Source organism: Columba livia, chromosome 3 (genome assembly GCF_036013475.1).
Source record: "Columba livia isolate bColLiv1 breed racing homer chromosome 3, bColLiv1.pat.W.v2, whole genome shotgun sequence".
In the NCBI taxonomy this organism is placed as follows: domain Eukaryota; kingdom Metazoa; phylum Chordata; class Aves; order Columbiformes; family Columbidae; genus Columba; species Columba livia.
In genome coordinates this window covers 55,674,960-55,693,331 of record NC_088604.1, presented here as the reverse complement: position 1 = coordinate 55,693,331, position 18,372 = coordinate 55,674,960, and the positions used below count along the sequence as shown (strand labels likewise).

The window sequence follows — 18,372 nt, the reverse complement described above, 5'->3', positions numbered from 1 at the left end:
AGGCAAAAGCCTGAAGATAGACAGATACCTACATAAATAAAAGCACAAAGTATATCCATACACACGTACTAACCATGCTAGGAGAGTGTGCCAAAATAGCAAGTGGTGCAAGAATATTCTTGTAGTTATGTTACAAATCAAAAAAATGTTACTTTTAAAAAAGGTATTTGTCTGAAGCCTATTTTTTTTACTCTAACAGCTGCTTAAAGGTCCATTTCAAAATAATATGTGTCATTTTCAGGACTAAATGCAACTCCAATACAGTCACGTGGCCATCTCCCAGCACTACCATTACATAGCACATGCTTTCTACCACTCAGTGTCAGTACTGGGACAATCACCGTCTCGACTCCTCTGCTCTTTGTTGCTGTACTTCCAGCTAAATGTCAAGTTTGCATCTGATTTTTTTTTGTTTTCCAAAACAGTGTATTCTATAAGACACAGATTTTCCTTAAAACAGAGTCTCCTGCTTAGAGGATACATTTTGATGGTGTACTGCAGTTACTACCTATTATATCTATATCATTACCCAGGCAAAAGACAGGAAAGCCCAAGGTTACATTGGTTAAAATCTCAAAGACCTCATTGGCACAAGGGTTCTCTAACACAGCACAGAATGGGGCCCTGCTCTCAGTTACTCCTCTGGCACTGCTTAGGTAACAAAATTGGGAAAAAAAATAGGAGGAAAACTGCAGACCTAAAATAGTACCACCTACCTGACTTATTTTGGATTTGCCAAATTGCAATAGAAGATACGCAGCCCTGGCCATTGAAGTGGTGGAAGACCTACTTATCTCTTAGCTGAACTTGCACAACAATGGCAGTGACTAACACCTTATTTTAGCTCAAGCAAAAGGTGTCTCTGTCCTTATGTACCAGTTCACTGTCCATCATCATTCCAAGCACAATGCATAGATTACATACAGCAGACAAAGTAACTACACATTTCTACAGTATTTGCATTGCCCCAAGCATTTTAAATACATATTCTAGCTTGCTGGCATAGGGAACAAGTCGCTCAACCTCCTGTCAGAGGAGAAGAATAAGCAGACTAGGACTGGAACAGAAGCATCGTGCAAGTTCTGGGTATCGCACTGTGGGTTATTGTCTGAAGCTCAACCCACAGAGTTCATGTCATTGGAATAAACTGTGTGAGTGGGATCTAATACACCATTTTATTTTATTAAGTCTAGAAGTAAGAGGTCAGAGTCAGTAAGACTGACTGTTACAACAATGAATACAAGAGATAGAGATAGATACACACACACATCACCTTTGAAATAAAACCTTTGGAATAAAATTCAGTTTGGGTCCTTCTGTGGCTTGGAGGGTAGAAGACAGCCTGGATGGTTTGCTGTTTCTCAGGGCAATATGCTCCACGGCAATTGATTTGAATAAAAATGATCTAATAGAGTTTAATTCATTGTCTTTGTGATATCAATGCTTAGAATATCTGAGAAAATCTTACATTCATGTCGCTCATTCATCTCAGTATCGGGCAAATTTGTTTTATCACTGCACTATTCTGATAGAGACAAAATGCAAGTTTGCTTTTTTGATCACTTCTAAATTGTGAATTTTTACCCTAGAAAAATATTTCTTACTCAAACTCACACACATAATACATGGAAAACAGAACAGACTTGGAACACTTAAGTACAATGTCTGAATGGGTTTTGATCTCCCACAATACACACTCCAGTGTATATTAATAGAGCTGCACACACATCACACACAAAAAAATGGCCAGAGTTACTGACAAGAAATTTATGGCCTGCACTCTGATCAGTTTACACTATTTAAGAAAAAAAAAAAATTGTATTGCTCATGTATAGTTCACGTAAATAATTTGAACATCTGCAACTGTTTGCTTATGGCTCGTTTATTTAAGAAAGACAACCTGGCATAAAGAATTACACTGATGAGCTTGAATACCATAACAGTCCAGTTTTGAAAACGTATAAAAATTAAGGTGACACAAATCTTTTCTTTTTCCACTAGTAGTCATCCTGGTTTTCCCAGTTAGTCTTAGAATTATTCACCATGAAGTAGTCACAAAATAGGTTTCATACAGGCAGATTTTTATGCATAATCGAGGCTCTGCTTGATCCTACCATGCATTGAGGGCTGACTTCTGTAACAATACATCGCTATTTTTAGCCTGATTTCTTCAGTTTATGTAATGATGAATTTTCTGAGTGTCCCCAACAAACCCTGTAACTTTGAATTGATTGTCCAGATATCACTAGGTTTGACAGAGGTATTAAAGATTTCTACAAGTTTCACAAAAACAAAGGACACTAGAGCTTGAAACCTTTATAAGAAGTTCTGCCTTAATAACCGGCTCTATGCACACATTTCTACTGTCTAACAGAGCAAACCAGAAGTTTCTTCCAAAATGTTTTGCAGAAGAAAGACTGTAAAAGAAAAAGCATTTGCTCAGATACATGAGGAGATTATAAAAAAGTTATATTTGCTTCAACTAAGGTATTTTGCTGAGCTCAGTGGACACTGGATAAAGCATCCCACTGCCATACCTTGTCCTGAACCCCAGAATCACATGCATTTTAATGCCGGCTAAGGATACAAAAAAGCTGACACAGGTCTTCCTGGATCAAATATGGTGTGAGGGGAAAAACAGAAGATCAAAGAAAACAATACAAGACCTTGTAAAATTATTTATAAAAATATTCTTAGTGAGTTACTCCCTCATTTTACTTCAGGATTTTAAAAATATTTTCTGTAAATACTAAATGACTAGTCTGCACAATATTAAGACATGACACTGCACATTCTCACATACTGCCCCCTTGCTTTATTTAAATTAAACTGCAAGAAGATAGAGCAAGTCACTGCACAGCTTGGAAGACGATCTTGTAGCGAAGAGTATTAGAACCTCTGTAACATTTGGACAACTCTTTTGAGATTTTTCTTAGCTTCTTTCCATAAAAACACTATTATAGTGAAAATAGATATAAAAAATATAAACTACAATATTATTTTTTCCCCAGAAAATCATTATAATCTAACAGTTAGGTAACAATTCTGACCATACATGGCAATTAAACATAAAACAGCAAAAGATTGTGCATCATCTTTTCCTCCCCTTTCCTCTCCACCTCCCTGAAACCAGGATTATGTACATTTAAAAGCAGGCTAACTTAAATAAGAAAAGCTGATGCCAAGACTTTCCAGATCAAATACACAGTTGAGGAAAGAGAGAAGTGATAAATGCACACGTTATACGTAGTTACAAACAGCATTTAAAGCTTCTGTGCAAACCAGGATTTTCACTGCTGCTGAAACATGTACCCCAGGTACTAAAGGCTATTTGTACTTACCATTATATAGCAGAAACATACCCTAATACTTTCAGTAAATTAGCACATTACTTTGATGTTATTCTTACTCATTTTTACATTGTAGGTCTACTGTCATACATCAATTAACATGGCAAATTAAAGCAATTATAATATGTAATATTGCATGCTGCTTTACAGCTTGCATTTAAAGTAATCGCTCTGTTTTTTCGGGTTCAAAAATTCAGCTTTGCATACCCGACTCTGAAAGCTGGGGTACAGTACCTCTAACACTGAAGGTTACTCACATGGTTTTACTGACACACTGCCGTTCCGTTGTGTTGAGTTAAAAGTAGCATCGGCCTCAGACATTCCTTCCCTGGTGCTTTCAGGAAGAGCATTCCTCTCCAGCCAGCATCGCAGGGATGCAGGCACAGGCACCGGCTGCTTCTGCGCTGGCAGGAGGCTGAATCGCTGGCAGTTTCACCGATGCGTTTCTCTACCAGGTACAGGAAGCCAGAAAAGCGGCATCATCTTTTGTCAGCGCACATGACTTGTACAGAAAAGATACTTCTAAAAATAACTAGACAACATATGACTCTCGGTGCTACTTTTCTGGTGGTCTAGTAGTCCGTCCCCCACCCTCCACAACCTGTGTTCACATCCAGGAAAAGATTTCTTATTTCAGTAAAACTTCTCTAGAACACACATCAGAGTTTTCACTACTCCTCTGGTTGTAATCAATGACACTTTCACTGGTCAACAGGAATTTAGTATGATATATTACACATCTTGAAAATAACTTCTTGATTGTCAAGCATAACAGAGCACGACTTATTTGTTTCTACATCTGAGAGTTTCCTAAGACATGGACAAAACACATTTGCCCACCCTGCCATCAATCATGAGATCTTTCATAGGCTCAGCTACTTTTATGAAATTGTCAGGAGGAATATTTTATCTCTATCACTCAGGCAGCTTAAGAATCGGGGAGCTCACCCCCACCTTCCTCTGAGGTGTCACACAACAAAGGCACTCCAAGAACAAACAGTAGCAACTATCCTTTTGTAATAAATTCCTTCATCACTGCAAATGCAGCTGATGTGGACCTGCTCTAGTTTTAACCTAGCTGTCTCAAGTGTGCTAGTATCACAGCCATCAAAACACAGAAATCAGTACCCTCCAAAACCCATCTGAGAAGCACCCAGCCTATGCTTTTAACCATGACACTGTGGACCTAGTGAAGAATAAGAATTCCTTTAAAGCTAGTTCAGTTTTCGCAGGGCAGAACCATTTTAATATTTTGCTGGTGTTTCTTACAGGTTCGGAGTTGCAGGAAATCAGGTCCCACTTTGCCTTTTCTCTTCAACAAGGGGCACAGCTGACCTGCCGGGGCCAGATGACCTCAGTCACCTAATCACATCACCCTCTTAGCAGTGGCCTCCGAACCTGGGATGCTTCAGTTTGAGCTGTGCTCTGCCTTCGGTGCTCCACAGCTCGGTCTCCTTAAGGCCTGAAATGCTTTGGTCTTACCCAAGAAGCTGCTATTGATACACACATATGAAATGCAGTTCCTGCAGTGTATAATACATCAGACTGTATCTAACAGGGTCTGATTGTAAACTACATTTTATAAGTTATCTACCTCATTGCACAGTAAAATTGCTGTTTGGACAAAAGAAAGTTTCAATGTAATTAAGATACGCATTTTGTTCAAGTCTGCTACTGCAAAGGGTTTGGGATGAAAGGAACTGTTGGGTGAACAGGGACTCTGGTAAGACAGAAACCAAACACAAACCTCCTGAGTACATCCCTGAGGAAAGTGGTCTCGATACGTTTGCTTTCAGATTCTAAAGCCTTTAAATATAAGCTAATGCATATTTGCAGAGTCCACAAGCATCAAGTTTGAAGTTTACCTATCTTAACACGGAAAAGGTTTCTTAGATAATGCATTTCAGAGGCACAGGGTTTGAGAACTAGAGAAATTTCCTTGTGTAGAGCAAACCCTCTGACAGACACTGTTAAAATAAGGAAAAATTATTTTGCTAGAACAGTTTGCAGATCTACTTTGCTTATGAAATCAACATGCCAGAGGAAAAAGCACTTACGGACGTAGCATCTGCATCGATGGCAGAGTTTTCACTCCTTTCATTAAAACCTTAACAAAAAAAACAAGAGTCACAGATTCACATCTATCGGGTAAGGCGGCCCCGGCAGCGCAAGGCAAGGGAACTGCCGATCTGGTTTCCCTCTGTGGCGCCACAGGCTCCCACCTGAGGCAGACCGGACACCGAAAACCGGCGAAGCTGTGTGGTTTGCTGTTCCCACAGCCTGCCTGGAAAGCAATTAGAGCGGAGCGGCGGAAAACCTCCCGGCCTGGGAGCCGGCGGCCGGGACTGGCAGCGCAGAGCGCCTGGCTGACGAGGCCTTGCCAGGAGCCGTTACGGCAACACGCCGCAGAAGGACCATCTCCCAAGGAGCAGAGCGAACAGGCAACCCGAAAAATAACCCCGCTCAGTCCTGCTCCCGCCGGGGTCGGCGGGAGGAGTGAGACCCGGCCCGCCCGGCGCCTTCCTGCTAACGACCCGCCCGCGCTCTGCTCTGTCCTGCAGCTCTTGCCTGTCGCGCTGGGCGGGAGTCACCGGCTCCCACTCCTGCACCGCCAGACCGACGGCAGGGCCCGCCGACCTGTCCCGCGGGGCCACCCACGGCCATCCCGCCTCCCACCCACGGCGAGTGACCTTCACTCGCCTTGCCCGAGGCGGCCCCTCTCCTCCCCACCCCCGATTCCCCCTTTCCATGGGGTGGAATGGAACGTCCCACCCTACACACAGCTGTCTCCGGGACTTGGTGCTGCCCGGAATGGGGGAGCACAAAGAAGACAAAGCAGCAGGACAGTGAGACACCCGAAGGGGGCCGGGGCGTGGTGTGTTTATGTGAATTAGTTCTTGAGGAAGGACTTGGAAACATAGTGCACAAGTCCCTGGTGGTCTAGTGGTTAGGATTCGGCGCTCTCACCGCCGCGGCCCGGGTTCGATTCCCGGTCAGGGAAGCTACTTTTTTTTTCTATTCGGTTTCCCTATCGTCGTTGTTTTTTAGTATTCTCTCCGACCTTCTGCTCGTACAATTCAGGGACCTTCCGGCCGGCTGTTCCGCGAACCCGAGGTATTGGCATTGCTGCCCAGCAGGGAGTTTAAAGAGATACTTGTCAGCTTGGAGGGGTCGTGCATGATGGAAGCAACCAAACTCACACCACCCTGGGCAGGTACAGGCAGGGAGAGGAAGCCTGCCCTGGTGTAGCATCTGTCTAGAGGTCTTACCTTCACAAAACTGCCTATGGACACCCCCATGCTCACCTTTAGGGTTTCCAGCGGTCAGCAGCTGGCTGCTGAGTAATGTCTGCCTAGAGGGGCACAGGCAGGACTGTTGGCCACTGCTTACAATTTTTGTTTTTGTTTTTGTGGCTGCTCTGATAGCTAAGGGTGTTCCCACACCTTTTCCCCCACAGATAAAGGGTCACTTAGTGCCATCATGAATCCTTGGGATGTCCTTAGCTGTCCCAGCTGTGCATGCCTCTCTGAACAAGTGTCATGCACCCCAGAGAAGGTGGGAAAAGTTTATCTCCTGCACCTCTCACCTGGCAGGAGAGGGGCTGCAAGTCTCTGTGGTGTCTTCTCACCTGAAGAACAGACTGTCTCTTTGCAGTGTATTTGCAGAGCTCCCACAATGCAGGGTTGTTTGGTATATGGTTAGGGGGACAAGAGAGATTCCAGATATTCTCTGGGAGGTGGAAAGAAATAAACAGAGAGGGCAAAAGAAGTTTTAATACCTCCCTGTCATTACCATCTGTCTTGCTCCCTCCTACAAGGAAGCCCTCAGCACACCTTCTAAGCTCCTAAAATTGGTATAGGTGCCTCAGAAGGTGAGGAGGAGAGAGGTGATGAGAGCAGGGTAAAGCCTCTTGAAGTCCCGCATCAGCAGGGTACCTCCCCTTCTCCTCCCAGAGCAGCAGCCAGCTCTGTCCCATAGCAGAGCACATTGGCTGCACACTTAAACCTGTGTCCAGGGCTCCAGCACGAGCTGCTCTTCTTCCTCCCATAGTCACACACCTCTCACCTCTGCCTGTGATTTATGAGGTGAGAAAGAGGGCAGTGGGAAGACCTCTTCTTTTGGATTGATAGCAGTGCCTTGCCTGTGGTGGAATAACCTTGGCTGGCCACCAGCTGCCCACCCAGCCATGCTCTCACTTCCACTCCTCAGCAGGAAAGGGCTAGAAATTAAGATGAAAAACTCACTGGTTGAGATGAAGGCAGTTTAATGAAAGAAAGCAAAGACTGTGCACAGAAGCAAAGCAAAAAATATTTATTCTCTACTTTCTATCAGCAGGCAATGTCCAGCCACTTACTGGGAAGCAGGGCCCCATGTAGCAGTTGCTTTGGAAGTAAAACACCTTAATAATTGGTGTAATTACCCATCTCTCCCCGCTTCTCTTAGCTTTTATTGCTGAGCACGACAGCCATATGGTGGGGAATAGCCCCTTTCGTCAGTTTGGTTCAGCTGTCCCAGCTGTGTCCCCTCCCAAACTCTTGCCCACCCCCAGCCTACTGGGCTTGGGAAAGGGGAGTGTTGGAGAGGCAGCCTGGATGCTGTGGGAGCACTGCTCAGCAGTATCCTCATCACTGGCATGTTATCAACACCCTTCTAGTTCCAAATACAAAGCACAGCACTATGAGGGCTGCTATGGGGAAAGTTAACTCCATCCCAGCCAGACCCAATACACTGCTACAGGTAAAACAAGAAATATTGGTCATAAATGCATGCAATAATTACCTTAGGCAGATCGCAAAACAGAGGCTAGCATACCTAGCAGATTACGATTTAGCAGGGATCCTCGCCACTGCCAGGAGTGAGCCATGGCCATTGTGTCACCTGTGTAACTCCTTAATGCTGTAAGGTAACGCTTTATGCTGGGGTACTTTGCCCTGATGTGAAAGCACCACTGGAAATAATGGCTTTGGCTGCCTTTCCCAGGGTGTGCCAGAGGTGTACTGCAGCCTGGACTGCCCTCTGATGCAGCATCTCATGAGAAATCCCAAGGTACTTCCCTATATTTGTGTATAACAAGGGGTTCAAAGAAATGGGATCACTTTTGCTTTAATGCACAAAGCAAAAAGTCAAAAGGGCTGTTGTCACCCTTTAGACATTAAGAAAAGCTGCCCAATAATAGCTGAGCACTGAGACAAAGGATGTTACCTGAGGAACTATTGCATTAATGTGGCTAGAGGTTAAGAGCAGGTTTGGCAAGCATCTCACTGGAAGTCTCAGGCTGGGCCAATGGAATAGCTCCAGAGGCCTCCTTGGAGCTTTTAGATTCCCCTCTGTCTCTTCAGTCTCAGTGAAATGCATTACCAAGTTGTCAGAAGAAGTTGCTGTTTTCTACTTCATAAAATGATGCGTTGTTTAGAAGCAGCTAAAGTGAATTTCGGGAGTTAACTAGTCTTCTAGAAAAGATATAGGTATGGTTTTACAGAATGGTAGCAAAAGAAGCATTTTCTTCAGTTTTAACTCATATTTTGTGTTAGTATATTTGCACACTCTTAGCACCATGAGTCCAGCTTTAAAGTCATTAGAGAAAGCATAATCATATGTGAGATTTTAGAAACCTGGAAAAGTCACCAGAATAGCTCTTGCACACAGAGTACAGTTTCCAGTATTTTGCTAGGAATGGAAGCATAATTTCTGAAGAAGCTGCCTAATGGACTTCCCAACCCCTTCTCAGTCCGATCCCAAGCCTGAAACTTGCCATTGTGCAGAGGACAAATATCCACTCAGTAAGGAGTGGAAACCAGTCCTCTCGCTGGTGTCCTACCACCTCAGTTCCACGGTGATTAAAGGTGTCCTCATTTGGGTTGAAAAGACTTCAGGAGAAGTGATCTCCTTCAGCATGGATTGAGTGGTTATGGCAGTGTTAAGACGGACTCCCTGTTTTCTGGGCCTTAGATTAATGTGATGGAGGAACAGCGTACTTGTTTTTAGCAGATGGAAGAAGCATCTCTCCTAGAGTTTTTGTTATTATTATTGTTTTAAATAATAAGTAACTCACGACACTGGGATGTTGAAGCCCCAGAAAAGGCAGGCTATTTTGCAGATGATAGGCAGTACCATCAAAGACACGTTACAAAAGCAATATGGCACGTGGCTGCACAGGGTAGAACAGAGATATCTCAAACAAATATAAGAATGATGTGGTTATTATTATTGTTGTTATTGTTATTATTTGGTTAAGATTATGATCATTATTATTAGTGTCAACGTTCTCAAATTTGTTTCTAACTGGGATATATACTGAAATACCACATCTCAAGTACTTTTACTTTCATTTCTGTTCTTCCTCAAAAGCTTGACCAATTGCCTTACATCTCGCCGCAAAGGTTGATGGGAGTGCACTGCAGTAGAGATAAGGAAGGTAAGGAAAACAATACCTGAACTACAGATCAATTTAAACCAGCAACTGAGTTTCTGGTTAAGCGTCTGAACTCTTACTTTTTATACTTTACTGGAAAATTCAGGAACAGGAGCTTTCACATCCAAACTTGATCTGACATTAACTTTTCTTTCTGGCTATTTTCTTTAAGTTATAGTCCTACATTAATTGCATTTCGTAAGTTTTTTTCAAATCTTATATGAAATGGCTTGCCTGTGAGTGAACATAAATATTTGCATGACTTTTACAACCAACAGACTCTTTAGAAAATGAAAGCTTCCTTTTTATTTTTTTTTTTTTTCCTAAAGGCATATTTTCTACTCGTCCTCATATTGCAATTCTATCCTAAGGACATACAGTTCTGCAGTCGTTAGATTTATTCTGACCTCAGGACATTCTGGTGGCCACTTCTCCCCTTATTATTTTTGTTTTATTGTGGACATAAACAAGTACAACCTCATGCTCTCCTGCACAGGGCAACAAGCCTCCGCTTGGTGACACAGACGCCACTGGGACACGCCACGAGGTGGCAGTCCGGTGCCGTGTCTGCCGCTATCCACCCGCGCCTCCCGTGGGCCCTGCTGAATGAGTTTCAGGTTTAATTCCATAGGTTAACATTGTGCCCATTAAATTCCCACGAACTATAAAGTAACGAAGGCTTTGCATTTGCTGATAAAGAAAACTTCCTGTACAGATGAAGCTATTACTAAGCCAAATCATATATGATGTGTTTCCTTGAGTCTCAGGCTGTGCTTGGAAGCTTCACGTTTTTTGAACAGCATTAAGATAGCATTTTAAAAAGAGAAACTACAAAGGAGTATCAGGAGCATGGCTTGGATTTTTCAACACCTCAGCCCATCTGTGGTGTTCATGTATTGATGATATATGCCAATACCAGGTGACTGTAAACTGTGTGGCCCACAACATGTCCATCCTCCCAGCTGCTCAGTTAGTGGCATCTCAGCTTTTCACTTGTAGTTTTGAACTAAAGATCATGCAGAAAGTCTGTGCCAAGGCAATGGAGGGAACCCAGATCTGGATCCCAGGACATCGCGATCAGCTGGCTGGGTTGATAAGAAAGATCTGGTTGTATTCCCTTCTTCACTCGCAAGGCTGGCAGACCATGGGAGGACTCAGTGCTATGATATTAGTGCTGTTGTCACCATGGTAGTCAAAGCATACAAACAAGGCAAAGTGTTTATTAAACTGCTGGAGTTAGAAGGAAAGAAAAAAAATGCTTTCCGGCACACAATCCCTTCTCCAGACTTCTTTTTTTTTCCCTTTCCTTTTATGTCTCCTCAAGACTCTTTCTGTAAAATAGTGGTGTCTTAAAACATACCTATAAATTTCTTCCTAGGTACAGATTTGATATGGAACACCCTCAGGACAGTCATTTAAAATCTTGCTAGGACTGTCCCTTCGGAAGTACAGTTGAAAAATTTATTCTGAATCATGTTTTAAGATAAATTATTTTATCCAAACTGAGTCATTTTATTTTAGGTGATGATAACGAAAGTCCAATTCAGATTTAATTACTATACACAGATCTAGATAATGCTATCCAAGGACCATTTTCCAAAATGTCCTGTTACAGGAGCAATTGCCATATCCTATTAAGAAGTGCTCTGATAATGAAATTATGAAATCTCTGTTCCTTTCAAATGCCTGAACTTTTTCAATTACACACTGCAAATCTGCTTTCTAGACCACTTTTATTACTGCCTTTTGGCTACAGTCAATTATTACCTTCTGTTTTTCCATGCTTTTTTTCGCATGTGCACCTTTGATTAATCACATTTTAGTAAACTACATTGACAATGTTATTATGCTGTACGTAATCTTTGTCATGCTAGCAGGACAACGGAGCTGGTAGGTGCCAGCTTCCCCCAAAAGCAGGAAAATAACAACAGACCATAAACTGATATTACAACACATTCTCTGGCTGGTGGTGCTACCCGCTGTGTGTAACAGGGAATAGCGGTGACCCCGGCGAGGCCCAGGCGGCTGCTGGAGCGTGGCCGCAGCAGGGGGCCTTCTGCAGCTCTGCCGCCGAGCGGCTGCGTGCTCCAACTGCCCCCATATCCTTTGCAAAGGACTTTTTTGACATAAATTACATGTATTCCATAAACGGCATAATCGGTACTGTGTAAGCTGCAGTTCTGCACAAGAGATCCAGCAAAATCAATGAAAGAAACAGGAATGATCTTCCTCTCTGTTCAGGTAAGGGACTGACTGTCTAATTCTATCGGGATGAATTTTTGCAGCATATAATCTTCAGTTTGTCCTTCTCTACCCCAAGGCTGGGTAGAAAGTCTCAGCTTCATATTTGTTTGGACAATGACATTGGATCAATTGAAATGGAGCATCTTGCTGTAGGCTGCCGGGTAGTTTTCATCCCTCCAACCACACTCCACTCATCCCCCCTTAAGCAAGCAGGCTGAAGCATGTGAGATAATGAGTCTGAGCTCCTGTCACTGTGGCTTCCCCGCTTGCTGCGAGGATCACAGGGAGTCTTTGTGTGCATGTGAAACCTGGTTCTCAAGTGCTTACCTTTGGGATTCCCACCATGACCTCCCTAGGTCTGTGTTTGGTGACAAAGGAGTGACAGGAGCTGCTGGTGGCTTTGCCTGTGAATGAAGGCGATGCGTAACAGCTGGCTGTGATATTCCTACCACCACACTTCTTCAGAAACACAGAAGTTTGGAGAAGACTCCCATCATCCCACACCTGTCTGCTTTCCTGGTGACTGCTCGCTGTTGCTGGGATGCTTTGAGCGGATAACTAATGGCAGCGTGAGATGAACACGCCGCAGGCAGCAGGAGCAGGCAGCCGTCTGCCTACGGGCAGGCAGGAGTCACCTCATCCCAAGCACAGCATGACAGCTCAGAACAGCAATACCCAGAGATAGTGTCCTGTGGTTATTCACTCCTATCACACTCGTGTACTTAGAGGCACTTCAATGCCTTTGAAAACCACATATCTTTAAATCTTTTGTACCTGCTGTCTATTACAGTTTGCTGGTCCCAGTTTAAGAGTAAAACAAAAAGAACGGTTTAAAGTCATTTAATGAATACTGCTTCTCCTCTGGTCATACGATTTGAAGGGGATTTTTCTTCCATGTGATCCCTAATGCCACATAAATTTGCCTGCCTCAGTAGCATCTGGGCTCCAGGACAGCTAGAATGTTATCTCAACTGAAGACTTATGGTAAGGGCCAGAAACTCAATTTAAGGGTGCTCAGAAGATGATTATGAGTTTGGAGACAAAATTTCCCCTAGAGTCTGATGTCTAATTAGACAAGATCAAGGACAAGAAACTAAATTAGACTATTCCCACTTAACAGGTGGTCAGCCAAGCAGCAGAGGAAAGAACAGTTGTATTTCTGAAATGTTTAAGCAGTCAAAAGGATCTTGTCACCTAAAAATTTTTATAAATCAGACAAATGAGAATGCGTCCTCTAAAGTTTTGGTCCCACAAGGGCTTAAAAGCATGTATAATTTTATTTATGCAAATAGTCCCATTGAAGTGGAATAGTTCCCTCTGAATATGCCTAATGTCCTTAGTCTCTCTGCAGGATAAGTCCTTAAGTGCATATTGTTTCTGAACTATCAGACTGATCTCGAAAAGCAACAGGGAGCCCTCCCAAAGCAGAAAAAATCATGCACATCAATGGTAGCTAAAAAATATCTTTCTAACATACCCAGCATTTCTTCCCTTAAAGGGTAATACACAGGAAAAAAAAGGGCACTGTTTCTCTTTTTTTGTCTCTGATTTCAATCACAGACATACTCCACTGCAAAAGCTGGGTATACGGGCAAGGAGGTTTTATGTATTTATATTGAATTACTACTTCTCTATTATTTTGTTGGTGGCTACTGTTATTGGGCATCCTTGGGTTTTGACGGTCACATCAAAGGAGCTGCTCTGGCGTGAGAACCGGTCAAAGTGAGCCAGATAATTCATGGATTTATTACTGAGGTCGGTTCCCATGATTGTCAGTGGGCAGCAGCCACTGCTGTGTTGTAATCCTCATTCTCTTGGTAAGGCACATACTGCCTTAAAAAGGTTTAATGATCCAATAGTGATTTACTAATGGGAATCTTTCTTGTGGGTTTAGGATGCCTTGGAGGAGGACAGGCTGGCACATGAAGGTCAGTTTTCTGCAGTATCCAGAAAGGTTTTTATTTGTTTTGAGATTCCTGTTTGTAGAATTTTTATTGCTCCCTGCAATAATAAATTGAAGACACAAAGTTGTCGTGGGTATTGGATCCATGATAACAGGAAGGGAAGGAAGCAGACACTAGTGATGGCATGTCACGACTGAAGATCTGAGGTAATTATCAAAAAACATACACTTTGGCCTTTGCAATGGACAAAAGGAAGAAAACACAATGAGAGTAACTGGGACAGCCTCATGAAACCACATTTCTTTGCTGCGATTGCAACCTGCTTGCCTTTCTTTTCTGTCAGAAGAGGAGGGAGGGGGCTACCCGGTGGGACAGTTGCCCAAAAAGAGTGCAGGGGAGGGAAATGGTGAGGAAGTGGCTTTGCCAGCCCGGAGGAGAGGAGATGCCCCCGGTGCCTGAGGAGCCATCAGGCCCTGCCGCCGCTCCCCCTTGCCGCCCCGGTGCCTCCTCAGAAAAACAAACCCAAGAAAACCCAAACAAAATAAACTCCCTTCTCCTCCACCAAAATACATTTAGAAAGCAAAAGAGGGAGAGGGGGTGAGGAGAGAAACAATGTTATTTTATTTTAAGGATTGTATATTAAACCCAAGTGTTGTGCTGGGAAGTGTCATTACAAACTATTTGGACTATCCACACACAACAGACTGCATCTCGTTCATCTAGTTGCAAAAGTGTACCTCAAATGCCTAACATTTTGTTTTGTACTCCTTCTCCTAAAGAAAAATAAAGTTACTTGTCTCTCTGATACATGAAAAACAAACAAACAAAACAGCATTCAGAGTTAAATCAAAACTAAGGGGGGAAAAGTATAAGCCTTTAAGTAATAATAATTTTGTCTCCTTAGGTTTTTGGATTGCCTTCTAGTCATTTGCTAGATTTTTACCTACCACATAGTAATACGGAATACTATCTATGGGCATTCTTTGCAGGTAAAACACTTTTCTTCACACCTTCCAATAAGACACTGTTCCCTGGAGTGGTGTGTTGATTCCATAGAAGGAGGTCTTGCAGTGTAACAGAAATAAAGAGGTGGACAGAGTTAGAAATTTCCCAACTGCTAGGTCATTGCAATCACAATTCCAGTGTTGCGTCAAGGTATTTTTTTGATCCTGAAGACTTTCCTTTGTAGAAAGGAAAAATGCTGAATATAGACTGCATGGAAAGCAAAATTAAGTCCACACTTCAGAAGTAGTACTGTTCAGCTAAACACTGTCTAAAACATTTAGCTTTTCTTTAATCCATCTGTAGCTGTGAAAAAGGAGTCTGCCTCTCCAGACCAACATAAGCAATTCAGCCAGACACATTTCCTTTTATTTCCTATATTCATTTCCTTTTGTCTCTGATTTTTTTAATTTTTAGGGTACAACACTAATACATGTGTCCCAGCTTTGCCCTGTCACCATGAGTGCAGAAAGAATGCTTTAGAAAACAATTATATTAGCATAATCTTATAACCACTGCCACTGCTGCAGCCAGACCATTAAGAGAAATTCGGAAGTTAGTGCTGAATGCGATGTTGACTGGTCTTAGTTTAACAAGATCAATAGACGATAACAACACATTATCATCAAATGATTTTGATACTGTTCTCTTGTTTCTTCAGGTGAGAAGGAGGCTGATTCTTCGAAAAAATTAGATAATGTAAAAATATTATTAAGCTTCAAATCCTGTCTCTCCATGGATGATGCAAAATAGAGAAGGAGAAATTCAGTTGCCTGGCCATATGCATTTAGTGTGACTTAAGCAACCTTGAATTTCCCTGGCATCTGTACAGGGCTGGCAGAGATGACACAGGATACAAAGGAGACCTGCTCCTTGCAGAGTGATAGTGGAGCCCAGCACAGGACATGACAAATATTTAGGCAACTAAATGCCAACTAAGGAATCATATTTACACATTAATAGCACTTTACAGCTTCCAGTGGTAGCAATTACCAGAGGAAAACAAAACAAAATATCTCCCCCCCACACCAAGACCTCTTTTCAGATAATCATCTGTCATAATTTTGTTTCATTTGTAAACCAGGAAAGCTTGGGTTTACCCTCAAGTTGAGATCCCAGGATTTCTGGCATCTGCCTGCCGCTCTTCCACTTATCATTTCTGGTCATAGTCAGATGTGTTACTGTGGCCATCTCTTTTGAGACCTTTACACATTACCTTCCAAAACACAAGTCTTTTCTGTGTAAAATATTGAAGCAGAAGAAAAGAACGCAAGCAAAAATTTCAGCATTGAGTAAAATTACGCTCAGGTTCAGACAGTAGCCTCACACAAATAAGGTTGGGCGCATGAAGCTTGCAAACAAAGCTATACCAATTTCTTCATTTTTTCTTGAAGTTGTACCTGTGACCTGTGACTATTAAATCACTCCGTTCCTCATTTGTGTGATTTCAGGCTGTTGGTACCTATAGAAGCACATGCCTAATGAAACTGGTACATACAGAGCCAGTAACAGTCCACACTTCAGTAGCATTTTCTGATGTAGTATCTTCTGATGAAAAGACACTTGAGACCTTTTTCTATTATGAAGAAGAAATTCGTCATTTACAATAGCCTGAAGAATTTGCCAATATCTATGTCTCAGACTTTGATAAATGGCCTTTACTTATCTCATGACATCCTGATTGAAGTATCATCTTTCAGAATATCTGCAAACAAACATTTTGAAGGCTCACAGTAAGGAGGCAGCAGCATGAACTGGCACCTCCTGGCAGTTATTCAGGCAGATGTAGTCAGAGCCAGATATGATTATTCTGCTTTGAATATATGCATTCAGCCCCAGGTTTTCTTCTGGGGCCATACCTAACACTGGATTTCCTTCACTTGCAACCAGAGCAGGGGGAGGACAGGCAGTACTGCCTCTCAATTGCCTGTCTCCTCTCTGGGGTTATCATCTCTCTGTGCTGTGTGACACAATTAGTCATGCAGCTACAGCAGCTTAAGTGCTTTTTATTTGCACTGCTGAGGGCTAGGGTTTCGAGCATGTTAATGCTGACTGACAGAATTGGTTTTTAGCTTTTTCCTCTTAAGAAAAACATTCTAGGAAATTGCGTAACCTCCTTTGATACTCTTGATAACTGCAATTTAAGGGTGAAAACCCACCCATTGAAAAGTTGGACAAAGCCAACTGTTTACTGTTGAGCAAGCAGACTGATTCGCTTTTTTGTGTTATGTGCTGTGATCCAGTCCTAAATTATATAAATTAAAAATGTTCTTCTTCTTCCAGGTCCATTCATCATTGAATGCAGAATAAAGATAGAAAAGGACCAACATCATAAAGTTGTGCATGCACAGACATGAGTCCTACCTTTCAGACTTGGTTATGCCAAGGAAACAGCTTTTGCTTGCTCTGTTTTAAAAATTGCATAGACTCTTTCGGCTCTGATCTGTTAGCACAGCTACAACCAAAGCCATCAGAAGCTATTACACTCTGGTGTCTTTCCAAGAGCACATGTAAAATATGCTTCTTCACCATTAATTTCTCCCTTGGAGATCTTCATCCGCTGTCACAGACATAAGAGTCCCAACAGAGGCTCAGGACTAAATAAGCATGAAGACCGAGCTCTTGCCTCCATGTGCTGCTCCCTTCAGGTGATTCAGATTAAAACCAAAACACAATAAAACAAGAAAAGAGAGGTGACATCAGCAACTCAGCATCCATGAATTTGGCCTGTTTCGTGAAAGTGAAAATGAGGTAAGCCTGGACATAAAATCTGCACAAATCCATCCATGGTGTATTGTTTCAGGATGCTAAAATAAATATGCTTTCATATTATCTGTCTCTCAGAAATATTTTTTCTAACTCCCTTTTTTAAGAATGAGGCAAAATGTTGCATTTAAGGTAAGAAAGGGTAATGTTTCGGAGGACATCAATTAGATTGATACCCTTAGGTGGAACCAAGTCAGTGGCTGCCCTTTTTTAATATGATATGATGCATTGGAGAGTTCCTGTCAGGCTCTTAGAGGGTAGGTTAATAGTTAACAGCTTAAAGTCAAGGAGGGTTGCAACCTGCTCTTTTTCATGTAAATAAAGCTCACTTTTTATCTACTGGCCAGTTCACTAATCTCATCTTTATTCTTGAAACTGCTCATGTGGAAAGTGGTACCTGAACCAGGAGCTGCTAAACATGTCAGTACAGCATTTGTGTCCTGAATAAAAAAACGTCAAATTCTCCCTCAAACAACAAAACTTAAAAGAATATCAAGGATGATTTAGAGTGCAGGGCTAGCAAGCCTCCTTCTTCTTTTGTCCATTTTCTCCGTGGGACCACATGCTCTTCAGGCAAATCACAAGCCTTTCTCACCTGGGTGCTGGGTGCTGGGTGCTGATGCAGGGAGAGATGGCTTACACAGTTAACATTTGGGAGAAAGGGATGGTGGCAAGCGAGTCACTGAGCTGAGTC

At 42.5% G+C, this 18,372-nt stretch overlaps 1 protein-coding gene and 1 non-coding gene across 7 annotated transcripts in view; one reads left to right on the top strand and one right to left on the bottom strand.

Annotated features, from left to right (window-relative positions):
* Positions 1-6,032, bottom strand: part of NCOA7 (nuclear receptor coactivator 7) — a 95,080-nt gene extending 89,048 nt beyond the window's left edge. For 3 of the 6 annotated variants that reach the window (XM_005507430.3, XM_065056853.1, XM_065056849.1), the window contains exons 1-2: positions 5,408-5,876; positions 3,608-3,798 (exon numbers count right to left, since the gene is read on the bottom strand). The gene's annotated coding sequence lies outside the window, so the exon portion shown is untranslated. Of the gene's footprint in view, positions 1-3,584; positions 3,799-5,407 lie in introns of all 6 variants that reach the window. The other 3 variants (XM_065056844.1, XM_065056842.1, XM_065056845.1) reach the window with 3 other exon arrangements.
* Positions 6,033-6,279: 247 nt separating this feature from the next.
* Positions 6,280-6,351, top strand: TRNAE-CUC (transfer RNA glutamic acid (anticodon CUC)). Its single transcript has one exon. It is a non-coding gene; the product is annotated as a tRNA-Glu (tRNA).
* Positions 6,352-18,372: the final 12,021 nt, after the last annotated feature.